Source organism: Acomys minous (assembly GCF_964271855.1).
Source record: "Acomys minous genome assembly, chromosome: 11".
Classification (NCBI taxonomy): domain Eukaryota; kingdom Metazoa; phylum Chordata; class Mammalia; order Rodentia; family Muridae; genus Acomys; species Acomys minous.
The window spans coordinates 36783541-36802938 of record NC_140492.1 but is presented as its reverse complement, the minus strand read 5'-3'; the positions used below and the strand labels follow the sequence as shown (position 1 = coordinate 36802938).

The following is a 19398-nucleotide window of genomic DNA, read 5'->3' as shown; positions in this document are numbered from 1 at the left end:
TTATTATTATTTTTTATTAATTTATTCTTGTTACATCTCAATGGTTACCCCATCCCTTGTATCCTCCCATTCTTCTCTCCCTCCCATTTTCCCCTTACTCCCCTCCCCTATGACTGTTCCTGAGGGGGATTTCCTCCCCCTGTATATGCTCATAGGGTATCAAGTCTCTTAATAGTGATTTTTTTGAGGGATCCTGGTTTGAATAATTTCTTGATAACCAAGGTATAAGGTTAAAGAGGTTAGGAACTTTCCAGCAGAAAAATAAAATTCAAGCAAGGTAGGACTCTTACATTTAATGTTGTAACAATGTACATGGTTTGGCAGAGTATATACCATATAAATGTAGGGATCAGGATACATCTGGCCTCCTGGCAGCATCAATGGTCTGCTGGAGAGCACGGCAGCATGAACTACAGAAGCCATGGAGTAAGACAAGATCTTATATGAGCTAGAAGATATCTAGCTTCTTCACAATGCTATAGCCACACACACAGTCATGCAGTCATGCACATGCCTATATGCACACACACACACAAGTTTCATATATGTGCATGCATATACATATATACACGTCACGTCTGTGTTTATATATACATATAGAAGGCGTGATGGTGACGGGGATGCCCTTGAACTGGAAGGGGTCTGTGAAACTGGTTGTTTTCTGTGGGGCAACTGGGCGATTGAATACTGTGATGCAGGACAAGCAAAGGAAAGCAAAATAAAACAAATAAGAAAGCAAACATCTCTAAGTCAAAACAGGAATCAGAAGACACCCCAAAGTTAAAAAAAAAACATGTACCAGCCCATAAACAGTCAACACTACAGCCATGACCAGTTCAGAGCAGGACCTCCAACAGGAATCTAGGATGCACTAAATGATCAGTAGATGATCTTATCTGCAGTGTGTAGAAAGCAAGGCCTGATGCTCTTACTCATCCAAGTGTCCAGCATGCCCACAGTTAAGTGGGCATTCAAGGATGCTCAGCATCATTGTTAAATAGTTTTTCTGAACACACTCTGAGTACATGACACATTCTTACATGCTTCCTTATTTAACTCCCATGACAATCCCAGAGGGAAGACTTGCTTTAGAGCACAGGACAAAAATACTTGCTGATATTGTTTGTCTTCCCTGGGTGGCTGCATCGTTATGTGTAGAAGTAGCAGTGGCTCTCTTATGCTACACTGAAAGCGCTTTTATTCATTATATTATAGTGGCATTCCATAGAGGATTCAAACTTTGATTTCTACCTCATAAATGGCATTCTTTGCGGGGGGGATTAAATAAAAGGAGAGTTTAAGCATTCGGTAAAAGAACTGACAGCTAAGCTTAAAATGTTTTCATGCTGTTTACAAGTCATGGCTTGCACAGAAGACAAACTACAAAATTATTCCTGAAAGCCAAACATTCCATGCATGCCAAATACTGACTTTTGATGAGAGTCTGTGCTTTATTATTCTTTATTGCCATAAATATTATATATATACATGTGTGTATATTTAAATAAACATATTAGCTACATTTGCTAATGGGGTTCAATATAGAATTTTCATTTATATGCACAGCATACACTGATCATATCCAATCACCTCTTTCCCACTCTCATCTCTTTAATCTCTGGCACCTTTCTTAGCCTGAAATAATCAGTATCCTTTCAGGTTAACTGTTTTTGTTTGTTTTCACATATGAAAGAGAACATGTTGCTTAGCCGTGTTTATATGGCTTGTTTTGTGTAACAAGCTACAAATAACAGGATAGTACTCCTGAGTGTGTGTGTGCACTATATTTTCCTTATCCACTGCTATATTGGTAGGCCTCATGCTTATTCTCTATCTTAACTATTGTAGTAGTGCAGTGATAATGGTGTGTGTGTGTGTGTGTGTGTGTGTGTGTGTGTGTGTGTGCACGCATGCTGATACCTCTTTTATATACTGATTTCACCAGAGGATTTTTGTAACTGAAACACAAATTCACTAAAGTAATAATTAAAAAAAATCAACATACAACAGCAGCAGCAACAAAGTCTGTATTTTTTCTAAATATACCTACTGTAGCATTCCATTCAGCGTGGCTCTTGGAAACCTTAGTAGGGCAGTGAGGTAGTGAAGACACATAGACACAAGTATGGAAGAGCTGGGGTCAGGCGGGATGTGCATTTTCAGATAGACTGGCACCTTCTAGGCAAGACTCTGGAAACCTCCACTCATTTATTACAACTATCATAGGAGGAGTTAGCTAGACTTAGTAGGGAGTCTGTGCAAGGGGACATTCTCCTGCTGTAAATGTGTGAAACCCTGTACATGTTCAGGAGGAAGAAGCTGCAGTTTCCGGTTCTTGCATGTACTGCTAACACTTGCAAATCAGCAGGGGAAGGGTTTGCTAGTCATGAGCCTGGTTTGCATGGAGAAGGCTTTGCTGTTCCCATGAGTCTGAGGCACTCAGTCCTTGAGGTGTCTGTGCCCATGTCAACAATACACATTCACTCAGGACTTCCTCGGCTCCCCACAACCAACAATAGGTTTCTTTACAACATTAACAGATTTGCTGAGAAAAAAAAAAAAGGTAAAAACAGTCCCATTCACAATAGCATCTACGCCTCCCAATACTTAGGAATAAACTTATCTAAGGAAGTGAGAGTCTCTTACAAGGAAAATGGTACAGTTTTGAAAGAAATTGATGAAGAAGATAAAAATCAAAAGACCTCCCACGTTCATGCATTGGAAGCATTAATATTGTGAAGATGTTCACAGCTCCTAAAGCAATCTATTAGCTGTTAATCTCTTCTTTCCCCTCTTTTTCATTATGTAGCTGAGAATAGCCTCTATCTGGAGATCCTCTAACCTTAGACCCCTTGGTGCTGGGATTAGAAATCTGCATCTCTATGTGCAGAAATGTATTCTTTCTGAAAACTCCTTGAAGTTATAAAATCCTGACCCTTAAAGAGCAACTGTAAAGCGTTCTGCTTCCTGCACTGCAGCTGGTCGTCTATGCGTCTTGGGTGCTCTGAAGCATAGATGTACTAGCCCAGACTCGGCCCAGACTTCAGAGTCAAGGTGAGCTAGGCTCCTATTTGAATTCCTCAGTGATGGGGAGCAATTTATTTCTCTAAATGTCTCCTGTCTCACCTGTGCAATGTAGGCAAATGTTTCTCCACCCAACTCTAATGAAGAACATGATGCAAAACACATGCTATAGGTTGTTTCTCTACAACTGTTACTGACATTACTATTGATCGATTCCTTTCACATCTAAAAGTTCGCAAGCTAAGATCCTTACTAACACTCTTGCTGAAGTGGTGGCAATAAATTTATTTTCATAAATATAAAACACTACATATCTCTAATGCATTTGCTCTGAGGAAAAGAAATCAAGGCTTCTTTCTTTAGCCACTGGCTCCTGTTTGCAGATGAGAGTTTTATTTATATGTATTTAAATGTGACTTAAGGACATGGTGAGTCTTTTATAGCTAGATATTAAAAACTTTACAAGTGAAATGTTATTGGTATCTTTACCATTGCCTCTAAAGCTTGCTTATGCTACAATTTGTATATATTTTATAAGGCAAGGGAGAGTACACTCCCATAATTATTTCTTGATGCCATCTGGCTCATGATAACAGCACAAATCTTTTATTATTTTAGAAAGTTTTCATTGAAGGTTTTCCCGGTCATTTTAAATAAATTGAGCTCTGAATGGAAAAGACACAGCTGATTGGCTGGTTTCTCCAGTGGCTCTTCTGTCCCTGTCCTGATCTTTGCTGAGTCACATATATATACTGTTGAAATATCATTGAACAGCTCTATAAATTGTTGCTATTTGAGATTCATTTGGATGTATTTTCTGAAGGCTCATTAATAAATCAGAATCGATCCTGAAGGCCAACAGCTTGGTCAGATTGCCCTTGGCTTTTTATTGCGTGGTTGGTGTTTATACTGCATGATCAGTATGTTAGCATGATGGACAGACTCCTGAAGGGCCCTCAGTGAGCCAGTAAGTGCCAGGGCTACATCCAAAGACACATTACCTCCTCTGCCCTGCTGGCTCTGGGAAAATCTGGGAAAAGAAAACTACTTTTCTTTAGCAAGTGGTGCGGTCTCAGGGAGTAAAGAAATGCAAGACTCTGTTAGCTGTGTTTATTTTAGAGATGCAGGGTCAGCTGGTCTCTGCAGAAAGGGCCATGTTTAAGACTGAAGTAGCTGTATACCTCAGTAGGTACTGAAACAACTCTTCCAACAATGGCAAAAGAGATGATGTTAAGAGGGCGTACTGGAATGTCTTCATCAGCTTAAATCACTCCACGTCTCGTTTTGTTTATGTAGTACACAACACTGCTAAATTACAGAAGTGAAGTTTTTGTGATAAGAGTTGTAGACACACTCAGGAACCAAGCAATATTTAATAAACATCACTGTAATCACAATTATTCACTGAGAATGAAACAAAAGAAACATGTCTTATTTGGTTTTTGTCTCCATACTGTTTATTCTTATGAGAGACTAGATGCCATAAGACATGAAAAGTGAAATATTCTGTGCTGCTCGACACACTAGTTACTAGTCACAAGCAACAACCAAATTTACAGTTAAAGAGATTATTCTAGTTTTCTCTTTATTGCTGTAGTAAAGACCCTGATTAAAAGCAGCTTGGGAGAAAAAGCCTTTTTGGCTTACCTATTCCTGGTCATCGTTCATTGAGGGAAGCCAAGATAGGAACTCAAGCAGGACAGGAACCTGGAGGCAGGAACTGAAACAGAGACCCCAGAGCAACGCTGCTTACTGGCTTATTCCCCATGCTTTTCTCAGTTGGCTGTTTGATTCACTCTAGACCGCCTGCCCAGCAGTGATACCATGTACAATGGCCTTGGCACTCACACCTCAATCATTAATAAAAAATGTTCCACAGACATATCTTCAGGCCAACATTCTAGAAGTGTTTTTTTTTCAACCGAGGTTCCCTCTTCTCAGATGACTCTACCTTGTGTCAAGTGGACAAAACAAAAACAAAAACAAAAAACCCACACAAACAAACAAACAAACACAAAAACCTAGACTATGTAGGGAATAAAAGAAAACAATTCAATACCTCTATTCTGATAGCTTCATTGCAAGTACTTAGAAGTCTATCTGAGTGGTGTCTACTGCAGCAGACAGTTCCAATGTGGATGATTTCTATCATTGCAGGAACTTTGACAAGACTGTATGAAGGAAACGCCTTACTGACATTTGTAGTAACTGTTAGTTGAGAACAAGGAACAATTAATGTAAGTAAAAAATATGTAGACGGCCCTTAATTAGTAAGACGATGAGTTAAGATTGTGTTGACAGATAAAAATGAGAGCTTTACATTTTTAGTAAAGAAAACTGAAAGAAATATTTGGGGAAAACCCCAGACCATCTGGCTTATTTCAAATTCTTGCTAGAAACTTGTGAGGGGTGGAGGTGGAATGACAGGGTAAGTAAGATGACAGACTTGGCTATCTGAAGTGTTTGTTCTACATTTCATGATGCCATTAGATATTTTAAAAAGGTCTTTTGACAATTCTGTAATGACAGCTCAGAAGTAAATACTTTTTCTTTGCATAATTTGGTGTATATGAGGCCAATACTTAGTATTAGCATTTCAGTAGGAATTCATCTTGAATCACCTTCCAATAGTTAACTTACAAGTTGAGTGACGTCTCTAATAACACACACACACACACACACACACACACACACACACACATACACACACACACACACACATACACACACACACACACACACACACACACACACACACACACGCATACGGCGGGGGGGGAGAGAAAGAGAGAAAGAGAGAGAGAGAGAGAGAGAGAGAGAGAGAGAGAGAGAGAGAGAGAGAGAGAGACTATTGAAAACCAAGATCAGTTGTTGGCCATTTCACAAAACCCAGAAAATTAGAGTATTTGAAATTTTATTTGGAACTATCAGATCAGTTTTTATAGGGTGCTCATTTTGGTCAAGAACTTTGTGGTATGGGAAAGCAGTTTCCATCCTGTCTAGAAGTATCTGGATTATGTCAAAGCTTCAAGGACAACTTACATCTTCTTAGTACAATCTCTAAGGATAGGCAAATGTACATTTAGAGCCTTGTCACTCACCTCGGAGCTCACCTCATTACCCACTACCTAGTTCTTTGTTTCCTTTACATTTATTACGTTCTCTCATATGGAGTGTACTGAGGGTGCAGCGATGAATAAGACACCAACTCTTTTGCAAGGAGGTAGATGAGTAATTGGGGGCTGACAGTACAGAGTGACAATGAGCCATGATGCCAGGCTATGTGCATGGTACTAAAGAGCATGGAGAGCTACATAGGGCAACCTCAGTAGACCGGCTGCAGGCACGTCTGTTCTTCAGAGAGAAGACATGTGACTTGAATGTTGGTAGAACAATATATATTAATCTAACGAATGAAGTGAGAAAATATGCCATTCACAGAATGGGGGTGAAGTACACAAGCAAACACGGTACAGTGCAATGGGACCATTGGGAAACACCTAAGATGCTGTCTCCCTTTGTTTCTTTTGAGGACCACAAAGGAAGGGTTTGAGGTACGCCGTTGCCTACATCACTCTAACTATATGAGCAGCAGGTGAGGCTGCCATTGACATCTGTCTAGATGGCTCAAATGGCACGGAGCGTCATCTGTATGGTCTTGACTTTCACCATCTGGTTGTGGATTATAGTAAAAGTAACTCCAGGGAGACTGATCTGGGGACACAGTCAAGTTGATCGAATGTGTGAAAGCACTTGTATTGTCTGTTTCCCATATAATCTTATGAATTTCTATTGCTTTAGGAATGACATGCTAGACTGTCACTCTCCACACTGGAATGGTGCCAAAGCAACTTGCAGTCAATCACATGGAGGCAACTGATTAAGAAAAGTTAGCTCTCCAAACTACCCTAGGAAGAAATGATAGCTTTTTCGCCTCCCCTTTTTCTTTTCTAATTACAAAAGCCTTGCTTTTTTTTGGCTCTGAAATTACAGCATGTTTTTAGAGAAAAAGTACAAAAAAGAAAAATAAATTAAAATCACAAGCAACAGAGCCAGTCGGCGGCGGCTAGGAACGGAGCCACTGGAATCCTCTCACTTTATGAGTCAGAGGCACTGTCCCAGGCTGCTGAGGCTGGGGGGTGAGGGGGGGCTGGCTTTGCAGTGGGATCTACATGACCATCCCGACTCTGCCGGTTCTGAACTGTGTGGCACTGGGCAAATTGCTTGGCTCAACTGAGCAGAGGTTCTGTTTTTCTTCTTGGCTAAGCTGGAAAATAAAGAACAGAGAGGTAGCGGGGACCAGTGCAGCACTGTTATCTGTCTCACTAGATAACCCAGAACACCTGTTCTTTTATGTCCTCATCCCCCGAGACAGGGTTTCTGGGTAGCCTTGGCTATCTAGAACTTGCTTTGTAGACAAGGCTACCCTTGAACTCAGAGATCAATCCACCTATGCCTCCCACGTGCAGGGATTAAAGGTATATGCCACCACAGCGGACCATAGACCATCTATTTTTATAGCTGTGGATGGTGGGTTTGTGTTCTTTCTTTTCTCTTGGATGACTACATTACTTACTTGCTTAATGAGAGGGTGATTAATTGCCATGCTTGTGGATATTGGCCTCCATATGCTTAACTTTGTGAACTGCAAGAGAATTCCTAAAGCCCCAAGAGAAACAGAGAAATTCACACAGTGGCAAGTCTAAAGGTTTTACATAAATTCAGTAGCCCTAGATATAGCACGGTGTGCTTGAATATCAACATGTGTGTTTGAATTATTGAAATTGGTTCCCTATTGGTAGTAGGAAGGCAAATGATGAGAGTAAATTTGACTAATGATCTCAGATGGCTAATGATGATAAAGATAAAACAGATCTGTCAGTTTGGAAGTTGATGGACCATTTTACAGAATTATGTAAAGCACCCAAGTGCCTCAATTATGAAGCTCATCTCTCACTGTTGGAAATGCCTCTGCAACAAAATCCTGAGAAATGAAAATGGAGGGAGAAGGAAGAGATGGTTTTAATATATCCAGGATTTCAGTTTTGGGGAGGAATAAAGTGAGAGAGGGAACTAGAGAAGGAGGGAGGGACTGAGGAAGGCAAAGAAGTAGAGGGAGGGAGGGAGGAACAGAGGGAGGGAGGGAGGGAGGGAGGGAGGGAGGGAGGGAGGGAGGGCATTGATAACTGTTGTTGTGATTACTCTCATGAGGAACTGATGCCCTGGACAAAGCAGGTGGATCTCACCCTTTTGTTCCACCTTCATCAGAATTTGTTCAGAAATTTACCATCCTGGCATGCTTCCTTACTCCTGGCTTATTAAAGCAATATAATCTCAGTATATTACACAATAGCAAGCAATACTGAAAATGTCATACCTTAAAATAATGAAGTAGGAAGTGATTGCCAAAGTGTCACCAAGCTCTTTTATAAAATACCAAACCCAAGAGATGTTCTAAAGAAGAGGAAAATTAACATCAAATATCAATTAAATGCCTCTATATCCCTGGAGGCAATGATTTAAAATGCACTTTAAACAGTGTGGAGGCAGAGAGCTTCTGATTTTATACAACATATTAGTCATTAGTGTTTATATTTTATAGGAATCCCTCTTATGTAGATGAATGTGTGGATATATGTCAATGCACATGCAATAGGCTGCAGGTAGAGGTCAAAGGACACCTTGTGGGAGTTCATTTTCTCCTTCCACCATGTGGGGACTGAAATCAGGCACTTGGGCTTAGTGCCAGGGGCTTTTACTCCCTGAGCCATCTCTCTGTCTCAATAGTTATTAAGCCCCATCTTTCTCTACTTAAAATATAATTTTTAGTCACTTTTTTTTGTGAAAGTACCATTTGGTGGGTAATCAAACATTAATTGGTAAATATATAAGCTTTTTTGAGACCCTTTAAACTATAATTTAATTATTCACCATTTTCCCTTTCCATTTACCCATGACCTTGTCTGACCTTTTGATATAAGTGTAGTCTAAAAAATAAGAATATGCTTGCTCTATCTCAGAAGAGCAGACACCTATTTGAAAGTCTATCCTATGTGGACTGGCCGTCTATAAATGTCACAAGCCATCCCCAGGTGTTGTGTGTACCATCCAGTCTGCATTCTAAACAAACAGCTTTGACAATCCATGGTCTCATAGCATCACTCCTTCCAATATATGGGAAGACCCCATGTATCTATGAAGAACAACGGGAATGCTTGAGAAGTATTCTCCTTTTGAAGATAACTAAGTAAAGCCCATAGACTGTTAGTGGCTTGCACTGTGCCCCAGAGAGTCAAGTTGGTTTAGGGATCAAAATACAGAAGCGTGTATAGAAAGGTGGAGTCTCAAGTCACATACCAGTTTTATAGCTTCATCTCTGGTGACATCACACCTAGACTCAGCAAGAGGATTTATTCTGCTTTCCTGCAAATGTTATAATTTTTACAAAGCAAGCAGCCTTTCTCTGGTGTGCCAAGGATATTCCCCGCCCCTCCCCCCGCCCTGCCTGCTATGGTCCTAATTGCTCTCCATCCCCCCCAAAGGATTCTGAATTATGCAAGTGTCTCAAGTCTTAACAAGCTATCTCCCCACAGCTGTGCAATGGAAACGTTCAACAAGGCATTCACTTCAGTCTAGGCAAGACTCTGGCTGCTCCCTCCCTGGGGAGGTCCAGATGCAGGGGGAGTGGATCTGGGGCATTTTGGTTGGAGATGTTTGGCTGGCCTATTTTTATCTTGTCTCTTCCAACCCTCTTGCTGTAGGGGCGGGTCTAGTCATGGCATCTCTTTCACCTTCGCTGCTTGTCTCTCATTGATCACCAGCTGCCAGAGTTTGTTTATGACTGAATTGAGCATTTAGGTTTAGGCTTGGCTGGTGGTGGCCTTGGAAAGAACATTCTCTAAGACTGCGCTGGTTTTCTTTCAAATAAACTTCTGCAAGTCTGGACATTTCTGGCATAGCTGAGAAGCGAGTGATTTATTCTTAGAGGCTTAAATTAGGTTAAAAAAGAAAAAAGCTAACAATGCAAGGAACACTCTAGCCACTGGATACAACGATTCTTATCTCTGGATTTTATCAGAAAAAATTTAAATCTAAATGCTGCCTCTGGCCACTGGTCTTAGCATCTCTTGTAGACAATCAGCACACTTCTCCTACCGGCAGGTAACTCCCCACCTACTTGTTGGGCAGTAAGGGGTTGTAATAATCTGGGAACTGGAAGAGAAGTCTAGGTGTGCCATTTTTAAAGTAGGAGTTGAGTATCCAAGATTGTATTTTGCTGAAGATCTCTTTTCTTCTCTCATTCTTCCAACCTTAACAATTTTGTTTACCTATGCCAAAAATTCTTAGCTCCACCTAGTGACTCTCTTCTTGTACTTCTTGGCCTTATTTTATGTCAGCCAAACCAACCAACCAACCAACCAACCAACCAATCAACAATAAAGCCAGCACATTTGAGTTGATACCGTTAACATCTCGACTAGACTTTAAGATTGGGCAAGCAAGAAGTAGATATCTCTATAAAAATATAGTAATGTACAGCTGTCACTGAATTTATGAAGCAAATTTAGATTTGTTGTTAGAGGATATAGGCTAATGGGAGGCATGGGTAACTAAAGGGATGCTGGTTTGCAAATGTGTTACAGATATTTCATTCAACATGTTCCTTGCTCTTAAGATTTGACGTCATCTCAGTGTACTGAAATTAACTGAGACTTAACGCCTCTATGGTCAGAGAGAAAACATTCTGTATAAGCCAGCCCTTGTCAGCTCAAGTATTCACTGACACATATTTCCAGAAAAACAGCTGTTTTATCTAGCAAATAGAAGGGACTGGAGAGGCTCCTCAACAAACTGAATACATGCTATTGCCCAGAGAAGCCAAAAGCTGACACCCACACCCAGGCCTATTCATCTAGAGCACACAAGATGATTAATTGTAGTCTCAGAACATTCATGACCCAATGCCTAAATAACCTGGGACATAAACACATCAATGGAGTACTCAAGAGGCACTCGGAAAAAAAAAAGGCTTAAAAGAATTCTTACTGTGTGGATTTTTAACATGCAACAAATCTGTTTCAGAAAACCATTACTGTTTTCAAGGCTGGCAAACTGTTGCCAGGCATGCTCAGATTTAGATCTGCCCACTTGTTCAGTGTGAGATGTTTCTAGGAAATGATACTAGAATGTTCTTTTCTACCCTTCATAGGGTGGCTTGGTGGGGTAACTTTATGGGTTGCTAATAATTGTGTTATCTTAGCAGGAAAAAAAATTTTGATATCCTGACACCCATTAAGTTTCTACCCTGGGTCAGAGTTAAGTCTAAAGTAAGGTCAAATCAGGCTCTTTGCCCAGTTGAAGTCAAAGAGTTTTAATGCCCATGAGGCTTGTAAATCTTCTCAACAATGTGACCAGCCCTCAAATGGTGCTATACCCAAGCAATGCTAATATGGGAAGTTCATCTCCTGGAGGGGCCTGTAGTCCAGTCTTCCCCTCCTCCACACCAGAAGTGCGAAGCCTTGGCGCTGTGCCATTCCTTCACTATGTTCTTGGCTCCTGGCTTTCTCCCTTCCATCTCCACACCCTTCAGGCCTGTACCCTTCCATCAGTGTGTGGATCCATGGCTTCTCTAATCGTCTGTTGTATGCATTTGCCTTTTTGTCTCCTTAAAGTCCCGGAGAAGTACACAACCCAACTGACAACACAACAATTTGGAGGGACAATGGGAAGCCTATACTGCAAACAATCACTTAATATTCTTGTTCCACATAAACACTGAAACTAGATACACAAATATAATTCTAGAGCTCAGGAAAAGGTAGGAAAAATTAACCAGTCCTGCAGTAAGGTGATGTTCCAGCCACTCATGAATGAGTTCTCCTGTAGTCCCAATGTAAGAGGGACGCCTAAACTCGATATATTTGGGGTTTGAGTACCTATATGATCCTAAAACTACTCATAGGCCTTTTTAATTAGCAGTTAAAATAATGGCTATTTTCTGCTTAATCTCCCCCCCCCCATCTTTATCCACCCCTCTACTCATCATACAGGTACCAACCACCGACTGTATTTAGGATTCTGCCATGAAGAGTGGTATCAAAGGTCCCTGTGATGTGGATGATCAGTAACAGTCATCACAGGATTTATTTCATAGCTCGTAGACACGTTCTTCAGTAGAGATATAGCTGCAACCCCAACCTCCACCCTTCTGAGAGCCCCATGTTAAGTTCTTATGGGCTACTCAACATAGTGCAGGGGCACCTTAGATTGCTACTGGGTGGGCAGGAACACCAGTTATTCAAGATGGGCCACTGGCTAGGGAGTTCGGCCACTTGCCCTCCATTTGGGTGACCTTGTGAATGACATCAACCCTTCTGACCCTTTCCATCTCTAAAATGAACTATTAGTTAAATTTAGCACCAATGTCCCTTCCAGGAATTATATTTTGCACTGTGTGGGTCCTTACTAATGGTCTAGAAGTTTGAACTTACTGGATAAATAAAAGTTCCCACAAATGCTCTCCTCAGATAATTTACTGGAGGCAAGAAAAATTGATTTTTAAAAATTTAATTTATTATAAGTTATTCAGATTACAACCTGATTGTTATCCCCTCGCTTGTATTTTCCCTCTCTCTCTCTCTTCCTCCCGATTCCCCTCCCCTAGACCTCTAACAGAAGGGGACCTCCTCCCCCACCATAAGACCACAGCCTGTCAGGTCTCATCCTGACAACCTGCTTCCCCTTCTTCTGAGTGCCTGCAGTTTCTCCCTACAAGAAGAAATGATCCAATCAGGGGCATGGAGAGTTCATGTCAGAGGCAGTGTCCCATTTCCCCACATCCCCACAACTCTGGAGATGAAGTCTCCATTGGCTGCATCTGGACAGGGGGACCCAGTGGGGGATCCAGACAGATGCTGGAACTCACTGCTGGCTGCTGGACTCCCCAGGTGGAGCGCTGAGAGTAGTATGGAAGAATGTTGGGATGGAAGGACCCAGAGGGTTCAGGAGCCCCACAAGGAGACCATTAAGGCCAGTGGATATGGACCCAAGGGGGCCTGCATAAACTGTTGCACCAACGAAAGACAAGGAGAAATTCTCGATGACTTTTTAATCCATGCATAAAGATTAAAGTTTAAAAAAAACTATAAAACTTTCTGATTTAATGGAGTCAACATTTATAGTTCCTTTAAGAGAAGTAGGAAGAGACCCACAGTAATGAGAAAGACCACAAGAATGAGTACTACTTCAAAAACTCAATCTGAGAAGATGGAGGAGATCCCTTCCACTTAAGAAAATGCCGGTGGCACCCAGGGTCGGCGACTGCAGCTGCCAACCCCGAAGGAGAGATGCCAGGAAGAGCAATAGAAGTGAGCCCCCGAGTAAACAGATAACATCAAAGTCATGGCAAGGGTGTCCCAGCATTTCACATAAGTCCTGTCTGCAGCTTCTTGGACGTTCATGCCAACTGAGCCATTAGCCCTTGTTATTATTTTAGGTGGTGGCACTGCGATTGGTTTTGGGGGAATGGGGGATGCTTTTGCTTTATTTATTTCATTTGATCTGATACAGTGTCAGTGGCTTCCTAGAATGGAGTATGCAGGGCTTCCAGACTTCGCCATTGCAGACTCCCGGGGATTCCTTTCTGCATCTCAAGGAAAGACAATACAGAGCCTTAGGCAGCACATACTGAAGGCATGCTGGAGTCTCTGACCAGAGGCTTCTCTCTTGGTACTGAAATGTGGCTAACTTTCTTTCTCGCCCTTCAGTCTTCCTCATCTCTCCTAAGAGGGAAGTGGGGCAGAGGACTGGGGGAATAAACTGCAGTCAATTGGGAAAAATTAAAACAATTAAAAAAAAAGTGTATCCTTAGTATTTGGTAACAACTGGTGAGCAGGTTCTCACTCCTCCCTGCCCCTCCCCCCACCCCGTACGGGCTCCATGCCTTCGGTAGTGAGAGTTCCTTCTGCAGAATGTTAAGAGAAAGATTCTCTAAATTCCAAAGGCATTCACTGTCCCCTTAACTCTTCCCATCCTCTACTTCCACTCAACAGAACTCTTCTTTTTGTAAGACTGCTCTCCAAACTCAAGAGATGTCTTCTGATTATACTTTCTTTAAGTCATGCACGTGGATGGACGTGGAAGCACATAGTAAGATATGTTTCTTCAGGGTTACTTAAGAGAAGCAGAGACCGGACATCTTAGTCATTCAAATGGCCATACCAAGGTAGCGACCAAGGAGGAGTAATTGGTGCCCCTAAGTTGAACATTGCTCACACAACACTGCCCCCTTCAGGAGACTTAGGGCCCCTTTTGTAGATGTTCCCAACATTAGATCAAAACGTGCTGTTTGGTCTAATAATATAAATGTATATGTAAAAAATAAAAATTTAATAACTAAAGAAAAGAAAGAAAAGAATATGCTGTTTGATATGTACAACACAGCTTTAAAAACTAGAACTGGCAAGTTCCTGTGAGTCTGAAGTGGGCACACCTGGAATCATTTTGGCCTTTAGAACCGTGTTGCTGTCTTCTGCAGGAGAAGGGCCTGTGAAAGCGACCATAGAGCTGGCTCTTAAGTTACTAGAGGCAGTGCTTTTATTGACGAGAAAAGAACATTCAAATGGAAGCTCACTTTGCTCTTCTTCATCCCCCATAATTCTGCATAAGTTAGGCTAGCAAGAGGTCATACTGGATAACAGATCTAGATCATTCTATTCTCTTAGTGGATGCCTGTGAGTCATGCCAACTTCCCTTTCAATTCTGGTTGACTTTATTGTCTCGTCCTTTATTCTTTTCTTTTGACATAAAGATAAAGTAACATATGCTTTCCAATTGTGCAGATATTTTATTTATTCATAACTAGAAATCTAAAATGGATGTTTCTCTAAAGCATAGCAGGTCCTCAAAATCTGTAGGGAACCCTTTGAGTGTCTCTGGTCAAGGAGACTCCCACTTTTGTTTTCTTTTAGAGTGTTATCTGCAGCCTGCTGCAGTGGTGGGGGCTGGGTCCTGCCACACACAGAAAGAGGAGATTCCTTCTGTCCTTTGACATTCTGTGCAGAAGGGGTGATATTAGGGTAACTCAATGACACCCAGCCACTGGTTTTCCTAAGCTCCTAAGAAGGAACATGCCATTGTGCCTGGTGCGTGCCCTAAGGAGAGAATCCCTCTGAGTAGTAAGGCCCCCTGGAAGGATAGGTCATGAAGAGTCTGAGATGATCTCACCGGCTTGGTTAAGGGGGTTGGACCTCATGGCACACAGGGAAGGCAGTTACTGTTAAACTGCTCGTAACTGGTCTGTTCAGGCTGTTAGGGAGAGCAGAAGCAAGCCTTCAGAGAACAAGCATAAGCCTCAGCTTTAGCTCTAACAGAGTTCTATAATGCAAGCTGTTGCCCCTTAGTGCTGATAACTTTGACCTTTGACGGAGGAGATCTAAGTAGGAAAGCGTCGTCTTTTCTCACTGATGGGGCTGGCTAGGACTCAAGTAGCCCCTTAAAGGAGGAACTGCCATGAATGAACCAAACACTTGGGTTGACCTTATCTCATACCTGTGTCTCGTTACGGCTGGTGACTCATGTTAGACATAGAACAAGCCGACTGCACTGCAGCTGAAGAGAAAGATATTTCAATATGCACAGGTCACATATTATCTTGGCCAACAGTAATTTTATATCGTTTTCTTAAAGGAAACCATACTCTATGAAGTATTTTCCCACTGGGGGAAAAACTGTAACATGACAGAATTTTTAAAATGTAACTCTTTCACTTGAATAATTGCCTCTAAACAGCTTCTAATATTTTTTTTTAATTTCTTTTCATATAAGGGAGATAAGGCAAATGTTTAGGAGGGCCTGAATCACATGTCAAATTTATTTCTGTTTTAAACCAATAGTAAAGTTTCCCATTTGAAGCAACATTCAGCCAACAGACAAGAAAGTGTAAACAGTTCTCTCTCCTTAAGGACTAAAGTAGTGGCTCGGTTTCCTGACTGGCAGCCTGTGCTTGCCTCTTCCAAGTGCAGCTTCTGCCTTTGCCCAGATGGAACGTTTGAAGAGAGGGCTGATCTCCCACATGAGGTCTTTTCTTCCCACAAACCCCACAGAGCATGGTGGCAGACTTCATGGCCCAGGAGTCTGCTTTCCCCCAAAGTAGCTGTCAGGTTTGTTTTTCCTCTCACAGGTGCACAACCCTCTGGAAGAAGAACAGATCAACGCCTGCCACCCCCGCCCCCATACTCCGACCCACCCACCCTACCCCCACACACCCAAGCTCTCTTCCCCACCAAGAGCTCTGGGAGAATCAGTCAATAATTAGGCAGCTTTTCATTTGCTAGATGAGGGCAGAGGGGATGAAAGGATGGAAACCTTCCTCTGAGGTCTTTCTGGCTGATCTCTCTCTACATCAGTCTGCTGTACACAGAACTGTATAAACTGGCCTGCATGCTTCTCTGAGAAACATATTGAAACACTTTATGTTTTAGGTGTGTGTAGACATCACAGAGTTCTCATATACTTTCTTAGTCTCAACACAAGTCTCATTTTAGGATGTGGCGCAAAGGTAGCCTAGAGGTGGCTCATCCTGCCCAGCTTGTAAAGTGGGATCTGTTCTTTCCTATCTACCAGCCACCTGATTACTGTCGCCGGGCAAAGGGCACCAGTTCACATAATTTTTTCCAACCAGTTTAAACCTGGAAAGATACTTCTTAAAGGATTCAAAGGAGCTGTCTTTGGGGGGGGGGTGGGGGTTGGAAAACATCACAAAAATCGTCAGCAGACCTTTTGGCTGTGCTATTTTTAGAGAGCTAATTGTGCTCTTTTAAAGTGCATTTTTGACAATGAGACAGTTTCCCCTGCCCTTACTGATATGTGAAATATTTACAATTAAAAACACAAGCGCAACACCAGAAATAGATACATTTAACCTCAGCCACAGACGGGGTGGAAGGGGTGGGGGTGGGGTGACTTAAAAAAAAGGAGAAAAGATTTTTGTAATAGAAATGCTGTTGTTTCTGCCAAAACGGAATTTTTATTTTTACTGTTCAAACAGAAGTTTGTTTTCAAACCAGTTGCTAGTTAAGAAACTCACTGTTCATCCCAGCATCCTTCTCAATCAACTCTAAGCGCGAAGACCAGAAGCGACTCACTCCGGGCCGGGCAGCAACCCCCAGCAGGTCAGCTGCTCTGAGGAGGGTTATCTTACCTTGAGCACGTAAGGTCTAGGAGACAGGGACTCGGGCTCCCACGGAGAGGACCGAGGAAGGGCTCTGATCCTCTGCGCTCTGAGGGTAACTTGCACTTGGCTTTTATGGACAGGTGGGCGGAGTTGTTCCTCACAGTAGGTGGGCAGGGATTGAGCCGGGCGGCGGGGCGGCGGGCGGGCTGCCCTGTGGAGCTGGACACTTGTCTGGGGAGGGGCAGAGAGGGTAGAGCCCCGAGCATGTTGGAGGGGGGGAGAGCCAGGGAAGTTGGAGGGTGGCTGGCGGAGAGTAGACCGGAGTGGAAACGGAAGAGGGAGAGAGGTAGAGAAAGACATAGAGCACAAAAGTGAAAGGTTAGAGAGGAAAGGTTGGGGAAGCCAACGTAGTGGTAGAGGAGAAGAGAGAGATGGACGATTTGATTCTTGAAGATGGGATGGGTACTGGGTTATTATTTTGCGTGACATTTTTAGCGAGGAGAAGAACCGTGGGTGACGGTCACTAATAAAGGTGTTTTCCCCTGTGATCGAAAAGCCTAGCAACAGCCCAAGAGAACCAAAGGGTTCTGAAGCGAGGTAGAGGCGAGGAAGATGGCAGTGTCCTCGGGAAGAGAGAGGACTGGACTTGCCCGATGCGCCTAGACAGAGGTGGGAGGGGATCGGTCCGGGAACCGCAGGCGCCCTGCTTCCAGGAGCTGGCTGCTGCCACCCGGCCCACCCCTCCTGATTCCTGCCAGGCTCCTTCGACAGCAAGTTCTTCTAAGCGTGCAGCATCCAGGCCGCTCCTGAGAGTGGCACAGCTGTGAGGTCCATCTGCGGAGACAGCTCTGCACCAGCGCGTCCCTTCAATTTCTGCTTATGTAACACAGGATGCCAGGGCTCGCTGTCCTCTGGTTATTTTCGGTATTAAAAAAAAAAAAACCACCTCTCCTAGCTAGCGACTGAAAAAACGTCCTGGTTTTGTAGCTTTCTCCGCTTGTCGCAGGCATTGAGGGGATTTAAGCAACAAGTGCGAAGGGTCATGCTGAAGTTATTAAAAAATGTATTCAGAGAAAGAAAAACACGGTCCTTTCGCTGCTGAGCGGTGACTCACTTCCCAGGCCAAGCTCGATTTTTGCCACCAAAGGAATCAAAACATTTTAAAAGAGAACTTGAGACGCAGAGATGCGGGTATGAGGGAGCAGGGAAATGAGGGGGGTCCCCCACACACGTGACCTGTGTTCACCGGAATCTTACCAGTGGGAAAGATCTACCCATGCTGTGCTGTTTTCTGCCTTTCCTAGCTAGCTCAAGCTAGCAGCAGGCTGAGCCTAGGCTAGGGAGTTTAGCGACTCCAGCACTCCCCAGTGCGCCTGGAGCGTGCAGCAAGCAATATGTGGACTGTTCAGCAGTGTCGTTGGCGGAGTCTGCCACAGAATGCTAGAGGGACATTCTCTTCCTTCAGTCTCTTTCTCCCAGGTGTGAAAGCAAAACAAAAACAAACAAACAAACAAACAAACAAACAAACGGCCTTGAACTTAGCTATAGAATTGCCAGGAGCAAAAATCTCTCTGTTAAGAAAAGCCATTGGCCTAGTAAAGGTCTACGGAATAAGAAAGAATTTTAAAAGAATCTATTAAGAAAATACTGGTGCATGCCACTGGGATAATAATACCTGGCTCCACATGTGCTAAGTTGACACTGGACTTAGTTTCTTACAGACTTCTTCCCATCTGTCTGCCTGGAGAGCCCAAAGCCTAACTGATGAGTTCTTTGTAAGAATTCCAAGCTTAGCTCCAAGTCAACATGCACAATGTGATGTGATTCAAACAAGGAGGATAACAAAGGGTGCATGCAATGAAAGCAATTTTAATTTTCATCAAGATATCAACTTGACATAAAATAAGATATTAAAGTTTATTTATAAAGTTTGTCACATTGCTTGCTTTTGGTTCATGGACCTCCTATTCAGCTTTATTCAGGAATGTCTTTGGCTGTAACAAACTATGCTTATTGATTTACTAGCCAGCAAAGTATAAACGTTCAATAAATGCCACCTTGACTAACTGAATTAAATATTCTAATGAGCATGGATGTATTGACACTGAGCAGTAGTTGTTCCTTTAATGAAAGAATGAAGAATGAGAAAGCTAAAACTGTTTAACTGCTACCTCTCTTTTTTTCCATGGCCTGGTTTTCCT

The 19398-nt window shown here is 42.6% G+C and overlaps 1 protein-coding gene across 2 annotated transcripts in view; it reads right to left on the bottom strand.

Moving 5' to 3' along the window:
- Positions 1–17360, bottom strand: part of COL8A1 (collagen type VIII alpha 1 chain) — a 138579-nt gene extending 121219 nt beyond the window's left edge. Inside the window, exons 1-2 of one of the 2 annotated variants that reach the window (XM_084801240.1) lie at positions 17225–17353; positions 15574–15633 (exon numbers count right to left, since the gene is read on the bottom strand). The gene's annotated coding sequence lies outside the window, so the exon portion shown is untranslated. Of the gene's footprint in view, positions 1–15573; positions 15634–17224 lie in introns of both variants that reach the window. The other variant, XM_084801239.1, reaches the window with a different exon arrangement.
- Positions 17361–19398: the final 2038 nt, after the last annotated feature.